Genomic DNA, 8861 nt, shown 5'->3' on the forward strand with positions numbered 1-8861 from the left:
CAAAACAGCACCTTCCCACAGAAGACCCATCCCCCCTCTACATGAGCAGCCCCTGTGCCTCTCTGCCGACAGCGTGAAGAGGACACTTGCTGCTATCAACACCAGAAAGGCAACAGGTCCAGACAACATCCCGGTCGTGGCTGAAGGACTGCGCGGGGAGCTTAAGGATGTCTTCACAGACATCTTTAACACTTCCTGAAGCAAGCCATCGTCCCATCATGTTTCAAAGCTGCCACCATCATACCTGTGCCGAAGAAAACTGCTCCATCCTGCTTCAATGACTACCGCCCTGTGGCACTGACACCCATCATCATGAAGTGCTTTGAGCGGCTTGTCATGTCACATATCAAAACCATTCTCCCCCCACCCTGGACCCCTTCCAGTTTGCATACCGAGCCAAAGCGGTCTACAGAGGATGCAATCTGCTCTGCCCTCCACCCAGCCCTCACCCACCTGGAAAAAAAAGAGACTCATATGTGAGATTGCTGTTTATAGACTTCAGTTCTGCATTCAACACCATAATACCACAACAACTCATCTGCAAACTTTGACAAACTGGGACTCAGTACCTACCTCTGCAACTGGCTACTGGACTTCCTCTGTCAGAGGCCCCAAGTAGTACGTGTTGGCAACAATACCTCAAGCAGCATCACACTGAGCACAGGGGCCCCAAGGCTGCGTGCTCAGTCCGCTGCTCTTCACCCTGCTGGCCGCATGACTGCACTGCAACCTACAGCAACAATCACATAGTGAAATTTGCTGGCGACACAACTCTGGTGGGTCTCATCACCAAGGGCTTACGAGACTCAATACAGGTTGGAGGTCGACCATCTGACCACGTGGTGCAGGGGACAACAACCTCCTGCTGAGCGTCAGCAAGACCAAAGAGATTGTTGTTGACTTCCGGAGAGGTCACACCCAACACCTGCCACTGACCATCGGCGGTGCTGTGGTGGAGAGAGCGAGCAGCACCAAATTCCTGGGGGTGCACATCAGTGAAGACCTCTCCTGGACCACCAACACTGCATCACTGGCGAAGAGAGCTCAGCGCCCGCCTGTACTTCCTCGCGGAAACTCAGGCGAGCAAGTGCTCCACCAGCCATCATGACCACATTCTACCGAGGCACCATTGAGAGCATCCTCTCCAGCTGTATCGCTGTGTGGGGAAAGCTGCACTGAATACAACAGGAAAGCCCTGCAGCGCATAGTGAACACAGCTGGAAGGGATTATTGGTGCTTCACCCCTCCCTGAAGGACATTTACACCACCCACCTCACCCGCCGAAGCGACCAAAATTGTGAGTGATGCAAGTCACCCCGCTCACAATCTGTTTGATCTACTGCCCTCTGGGAAGAGGTACAGAAGCCTGCGGCCCCTTTTACCAGACTCACCAACAGCTTCATACACCAAGCTGTAAGGATGCTGAACTCTCTCCCTCCTCTCCCCCTCCACCCTCAGCTACATAACATCCTGGACATTGAACCCACAATGGCCGCCTGCACTACTCCACTTGCACACTGAACACTTGCACACTTGTACACTTTACAACTTGGTGTTGTTGTCCTGAAAACACAACACTTCTGCTGCTCTTACATAACTTGCACCACTATGCCACTTTCTTTATTACTTAGGTCAAACAGAACTACCCAAACCTTTTTATTGGCCTGACTTTGCACTAGTATTTTATTGACTGTCTATGCACAATTTCAACCAAATTTTGCTGCTCTTATTTTTCATTATTATATGTGCCCCTCTTATTTACTTATTTTTTTTTTTTTGTTTACTTTGAATGTTATGTTTGTCTGTGGACTTAAATTGGTAAAATATGTCTTGTCTTCACCGTGGGATGGTGAGAAACGTAATTTCGATCTCTTTGTATGTCTGGAACATGTGAAGAAATTGACAATAAAGACTTTGACTTTGACTTTGACTTGTAACACCCCCAATTATCACCACTTTTGTTCAGAAATTCTAAAACAACGGTGTTTTTTAACACTTCAAAATAACATTTACTAAATGAACCTTACATTTTTCAGTAGCCATAGTTGTGTAGATTTGAACAATATCTGGTTTGGTTCTTAACGGGAGCATTTACTGCCTGAAATATCCGATTTTGTTTACCACGCTCGGAGTTATAGTGCTGGCCTGATGGGTCGCCTATTTACACCGTTTCAACGGCACATGGACGGTTAGACCGAGAATTCTCGTCGTGAAATTAAAATTCCACTGGAGCTCCAAGCGGTTGTGTACACGCAGCCTTACAACACTGTTTACAGCTCCTCGAGTCACGGTAAAATATCATTTTTGTTACAAAGCTAATTTAGATACACCTATGTTGTGCGTGGTTGCGTTTCTGTAGGAGTCCGCTGTCTTGGTTTGTATAGAAATGGGTATTAAGTGACACATACACGCAAGACGGTGGAAATACGGGACCGGTGGAAATAGGGGGAGTTACGATAGTACACATAGGGTCTGTACTTGTGAACCAAGGCATTGGAATGTTTGTAAGTACACCTTTTATTAAAAATAGCACTTGCCTACTAGTTTCTGATCTTCTGCTGCTAGCTACCGTTGTGCACTGCTTTTACTCACTTTTTCTGAAACAAGGAAGTGGTGTCTGCGCAGCGGAAGATCGTTTCTTCTCTCTGCTACTCTGCCCAAGTGTACTACTGAAGAAGTGTGGTAACATTCCAGGCATTATTAGTGGGGTAATTTACTAGATATATACGTTACATTAACGCCAATACTAACCTAATCAGCTTACTAGACCTAACACGAGATGTTCACCATTGCTAAAAAAAAAAAAAACTTATGAGGGGTATTATCGTGCAATTAACCTAGGGTTAATTTGACTCCAAACCATCGCTTTAATATAATGCTAAAATAAGGCTACTGTTTTTGTATGCTTTATTGTTTTTCTCAACTGTGGGCTGCGCAAGGTGACCCAAATTACACTGTGCATTTGATGGGTTATACATTTGCATGTTAAACATTTAAAAGAACTGTTCTTGAAGTCTATAGAATTTGTGATTTCTTCTAAATTACTGCCCTGTTGCCCTACTCAGGAATTAAGCCAAAAGCACACTGGTGTTCTTTTAAAGCTGCAACGAAAGATAATTATTTTTTTATTTTTTGTATTTTTTGTATTTTTTGTTATTAATTATTAGAAATGGGTGATACATATCTTCCCTTTGGCCTTAAGTTTGGAGGAACATATTTTGAAAAAGTATGTTTTCTATTTTAATTTATAAATGTTTAGTATTTATTTTTCTATTTAATTTTAACATTGCAGTGTGAAAAGGGAGCAGGCAAGAATAATAAATAACATAAAAATGGTGCTTTAAGTTCTGTAGTTATTCCAGTTAAAACAATTTATAAAAAATGGTTGTGAGCACTTTAATTTAACTCTTATCAAAAGGTACAAGTGGCAAGTCATCCAACCTTTTAAGTTCTGGAAAAATGTGGACATTATTTTTAAGGCTTTTATTTCTGAGTTCTGTGAACTTATTCCAGTTGACTTGAAACTGGTAATTTATATTAACTGCAAATATTTGAAACTGAACATTGAAGCTAAATTTGAGCAAAATGAGCTTTAATTTAACTGTTCTCAAAGGCTACAAGTTGCAATTCATCCAACCTTTTAAGTTCTGGAAAATGTGGACTTTTAAGTTAGTCAACTTAAAACAATTAAGGCAATCGATTGCCTTAATTTTTTTGAGTTCTGGGAACTTGTTCGGGTTTACAGTGGCGCCTAATAAATAAAAATCACCATTTTAACAAACTTGTTGAATTGAATGTCATCTGTACCCTGTATGCACATAAAGGCTACACATTTCCACAGCACCAGAATCCGACCGAATGCCTCCCTCAACCCCCTCCATAATCGGCCTTCCACTATTATTTGCGATGGCCAACTCCTCTGCTACTGTAAAACACTCTGGTGCCTTTTTCTCCTACAGTAGTGTTCGAAGACATCTGTTTCTTGTTAGCTGTAAAACAGAGGCCAAGTGAAGGCTATAAGCTAGGCCTACATGTTTTCATAATTAAAAAATATTAATGCAAGCTATCACTATATAAACCTACTATTCTGAATAATGTGTTTGTGTTTCATTTTCACCTGCTGCCATGTGCATTTGGCAATGGTGTTGCATCTGAAATGTTCACAGGATTAGGCATACACTAAATCAGTCAATGGGGGCTACTTAAACATTCAATTATCCTATTACTGTAATCTATATGCCCACTTCTAAATTGTGTTGCATCTGTAGGCATTTCTATGAACTCAAAATAGGCAATTTAATTATTTCAACTCATTTCAGACATTCCGCAAGCTATTAATCCTCCGTAACACATATTTGAAGAACATGTGGAAATAAAACTTCACTTTTAGGCAGCTACCCGATCTGCAATACGTTGCCAACAGCCTTGCCTTGCTTTGTTTACTGCCGACGTATTTGATTTTTGTTGTAGAGTGGGTTTTAATTCCTCATAACTTGGCATAATAATTGTGCATTCCTCATCCGTAAAATAAGGTGATCGCGTCATCATTGAAAGTGGTGACTTGCGCTGCAACCCGCCCCTTTTATGTGAACGCACACAGGTTAACCCCGGCTCAACAAATCAACTTCATAATCAGCGTCGTAGTACCGATTAACACCACTTAAGATAACCAGGTTTTGTCAACCCCGGTTTAACAAAGTAACTCTGGGTTACATCTGGGTAGGTTAAGCGCCCTTCGTAGTACAGGCCCCAGAGCCTATAGGCTGCCTATAGAGATGGGCTTTTTTTGACGACCTGCTTATGGAGCTGGCAGCTAGTGGATCGTTAGGAAAGATTAGATGAATGTGATCATTTATGTTTGGGGCCTTTTTTGGGCCTGCAATCGCTGATACAACCTTTAAGGAACACAACGACTGGCAGCCTTAACCCTTAACCCTACAAGCACGCCATATGGCAACTGTGGTAAGGAAGAAACCCATATGGCAACATATTCCAGGAAGAAACCACCAAGGCATGGTGAAAATAACTTCACCATGGTCTCAGTCAACGGCAAAACAGTTCTACATAGTTATTTACTTTCAATATTGGCTGACAATTACAATTGAAAACCAAGCCTGAAAAAAAGCAACACTGTTACAAAAATGAAATGTTAAATGTTTGCGGCAGATTTGCAGCAAACTTGTGAGTGATTTGTGGGAAAAAATGAGTTCTCTAGAAAATATTGCCAGAAGTTTGCCAATGTGGGCTGCTAGAGGCAAACTTCAAGCAAAGTTCTGGCAAAAATGAGAAGTTTGCCACTAAATGTGTTCACCAGTGATTTGCCACCACACACTAGCCAATAATGGCAAACTGCCAGTGAACTCCTGGTGATAAATCTAATTTGCATAATGACATTGCTGCAAATTTGCTAAAAGTTAACTGCAACTGTTTACCAGAAACATAATTTGCATGTGAAAATATGACCTTCGCCAGAATCCTGAAATTTATGTAAGGCTCACCAGCGTCTCTTCTTTCTGAGGAGATAAATAAAGTCCACCTGTCTCCTCAGATGTGAACTTCTACCGCAGCACCATCAAGAGCATCCTCACCAAATGTGTCACAGTTTGGTATGGCAACTGCTCTGCCTACAACCGAAAAGCACTGCAGAGGGTGGTGAAAACTGCCCAGCACATCATCGGTTCCTCACTCCTCTCCATCGTGGCCATCCAGTGCAAGCGATGCTTGCGTAAGGCGCACACTGATCTTATTGTTACACTGTTGGGATGCATTCAAAATAGTTAGTATGCTAAAATAGGCAGTAGATGTTATTAGGTAGGCTAGTGAGATACACAAGACTCAATAAATAAGCTTCCTGGCTTTAGATTCAGATTTCAAATCATACAGTATTTCAAAACATTTATCTCCAATTTTTCAGATTCTTTTATTATTTTAGGGGGAGACTTTAATACCATACTAGATCCACAAATGGATCGCTCTTCATCAACTTCCAGACAGAAAACGAATCACTCTTCAACACTTAAGCAATACATGCTAGATAATGGATTGATTGATGTCTGGAGACTGAAAAACCATTCCTCTAAAGAATACACATACTATTCAACTGTTCATAATAGTTTCTCCCGACTAGATTATTTTTTGGTTAATAACTCTTGTGCATGCAATATTATAGACTCAACTATTCATAGTATTATCATCTCAGATCATGGTCCTGTGAGTATTACCCTTTTAGCAGACCAACACTCCTACCCACCTCCGTTTTTAACACCTCACTTCTGAGTGATAAAGAATTTTATAATTATTTTGCATCTAAGTGGGATTCTTTCTTGTATAGTAATGACAATCCTGACATTAGTTCATGTACATTGTGGGAAACTGCCAAGGTGTTCATGAGGGGAAGAATAATTTCATATTGCTCATATAAAAAGAAAAAAGACAGGGCAGAGGAACAACAACTACTGAAAGAAATGAAGAGACTGTAAATTCTATCTTCTAGGACACCTGACAGATCAGTAAATAAAGAGTTATTGGATGTCAAATATAAATTGAGTAGCATATATAACTAGAATTGCAGTTCCGAGGAACTGCAAGAGTGGGTTTGATCAGGGGCATGGAACTCGGCCTCATCCAAGGATTCCGACGGTACCTCATTTATGAAAATCGGGCACACGGATCAAAGGTTATCTGCATTAACGCAACATCCAATAAGCTAAAACGCATAAATAACGTGGTTGCTATGCTGGTTGCTAGGGCAACCATGCTGGTTGCTATGGTGGTCGCTAGGTTAGAAGGCCAGTGCCTCCTGAGAGGCCTGAAGGGTCAGTTCTGAGGTTGTTGGCTGCTGGAACCGAAAAATGGACTGCATTTTCTTAAAAGACAATGTGACTGAATGTGACTAGTTTGCACAGAAATGTAACGATTTTTCCCACCCTCATCGACCTTGTTTAAATGATCACCTGACCCTCCTTGCTGCTTTGTCGCCTAAATCAGCCTTTCTCAAACTTCTTTGACCTGAGGCCCAGTCAAGGCATACTTTGGGGTCATAGGGCCTACATATCATGAACCCACCCCCTCCTCCTCCCACCCCCCCATCAAATTGTAATGATATCACAATTATTATTATTTTTATACTATATTGCTATTTATGCACTTCAAAACAGTCAATGTTTAAAGTGCTAAGATTGTTCACAAAAGTTTGTGAAAGCATGCACATCAGAGTACTGCTTTACTAATGTAAAATATAATTAGGCCTACACTAGTTTCATTGTTTTTGCATTGTTGCATGATGCTTGCATGAGAAATACTTCTCAAAACAACAGCAATTATATGGGTGCCGTTGTTTTGGGATGTTTTCCCTCATGCAAGCATCATACACTGATAGAGTTTATATATGCTATTTAATTACATTTCATCTGAATGTAAGAATTCAGGAAACACAATACCAGCTTTTAACATTTCTGTTGTTTACTAGTTTATGTAAATCACATAACACATGAACTGTTTACATACTACTGATAGCCCATTACTGTACACAATCATACTGTGCCCATTCATTAACATATTAAACATAAGGCGTCTTGTTTACACATTTAAACCATATTTGCACTTAAAATTTCGACTCCAAATTGTAGAAACTACATCTACGAAGTCTAAGGAAGATAACCATGTAGTCTGTTCAAAGATTACGTCGATTTTATGAGAACGCCAGCCCTCAGAAAAGCAGTAACTATTCATTCATTCACTTCCTTTTTTCTAGCTCGCAAAATCGCGGTTGTTCTGTTTACACATTAAAACCATATTACACTTCGAATTTCGCCTCCAAATTGTAGTAACTACATCTACGAAGTCTAAGGAAGATAACCATGTAGTCTGTTCAAAGATAAGATACATTTTGACAGAACTACAGACCTCGTAAAAGTAGTACCTAAAATGACTCCATTCACTTCATTGCAAAATCGCGGTTGGTCTGTTTACACATTAAAACCATGCTAACAATTTACATTTCGACTCCACATCGTTGTAACACCATACCAAGGGTCTTAAGAAGTGAGTCAATTTGGCTGATTACGTTAACGCATTTCCAGGGCTTGTCAGCTCAAAAAAGCAGTGGCTATTGCTAACGCATTCATTTTCAATGCCTAGCATGTTAGCTAACATTAATAGGTTGCATATGACAACAGCAAATAGCTAACGTTTACGTTAGCCTAACTTACTTATTGTTGACGTTGACCCGACACGTTCATAAGTTAGACCATAGACTGATAAGGACGTCCATCAAACTAAAAGGGTTCGTTCTTCGAGGTCTTCAAATTCGTTCGAATTCCGTGTGTATCCTGTGTATCTTTCGTGCTGCTATCCTGTTGCCTCTTCCCTGCTGTTCCGGCAACAAGGTTTCACGCGAGATTTATGCCACATCCCAGAGAGTTGTGTTTTCCCAAGATGGCGCCCGTCTGTATATGTGAACGAGACGTGAACGGTACTGTTAGGTCGGCTTTAAATAACATACAGAACCTACAGTAGTTAAACCAGAGAGGGTTCAAGCGGAGCGAGAGGCGCAAACGTTCGACAATTTCCGCGTTCGATTATTGCAAGGGGGAGGCCTTGCTGCACTAATGTCAATGGAGACTTGTGGAATTTTACCAATAAATTTCATTTTGTCTTTCTGGATTTGTTGAGGGTTTTGGAAAATTGTGTCATAATCTGTAAGTGTTTGGGATCATTTCAAGCCTAATAGTGTAATTTTTTTTAGTGTTGGTTTGTAATAAAATAACTTAATATTAGACCATGCTGCTGCCAGTTACTGTCCGGTTGTTAGCATGCTAGCTAGCCTCTTAGCTAAGGTAACATTTTAAACGGAGAAGTGT

General features: G+C 40.9%; 1 protein-coding gene across 2 annotated transcripts in view; it reads right to left on the minus strand.

The window, feature by feature from the left end:
- Nucleotides 1-8415, minus strand: part of gorasp1b (golgi reassembly stacking protein 1b) — a 33076-nt gene extending 24661 nt beyond the window's left edge. Inside the window, exons 1-2 of one of the 2 annotated variants that reach the window (XM_048266061.1) lie at nucleotides 8211-8415; nucleotides 5499-5754 (exon numbers count right to left, since the gene is read on the minus strand). The gene's annotated coding sequence lies outside the window, so the exon portion shown is untranslated. The remainder of the gene's footprint in view (nucleotides 1-5498; nucleotides 5755-8210) is intronic. The other variant, XM_048266062.1, reaches the window with a different exon arrangement.
- Nucleotides 8416-8861: the final 446 nt, after the last annotated feature.

This window comes from Alosa alosa, chromosome 16, assembly GCF_017589495.1.
Source record: "Alosa alosa isolate M-15738 ecotype Scorff River chromosome 16, AALO_Geno_1.1, whole genome shotgun sequence".
In the NCBI taxonomy this organism is placed as follows: Eukaryota; Metazoa; Chordata; class Actinopteri; order Clupeiformes; family Clupeidae; genus Alosa; species Alosa alosa.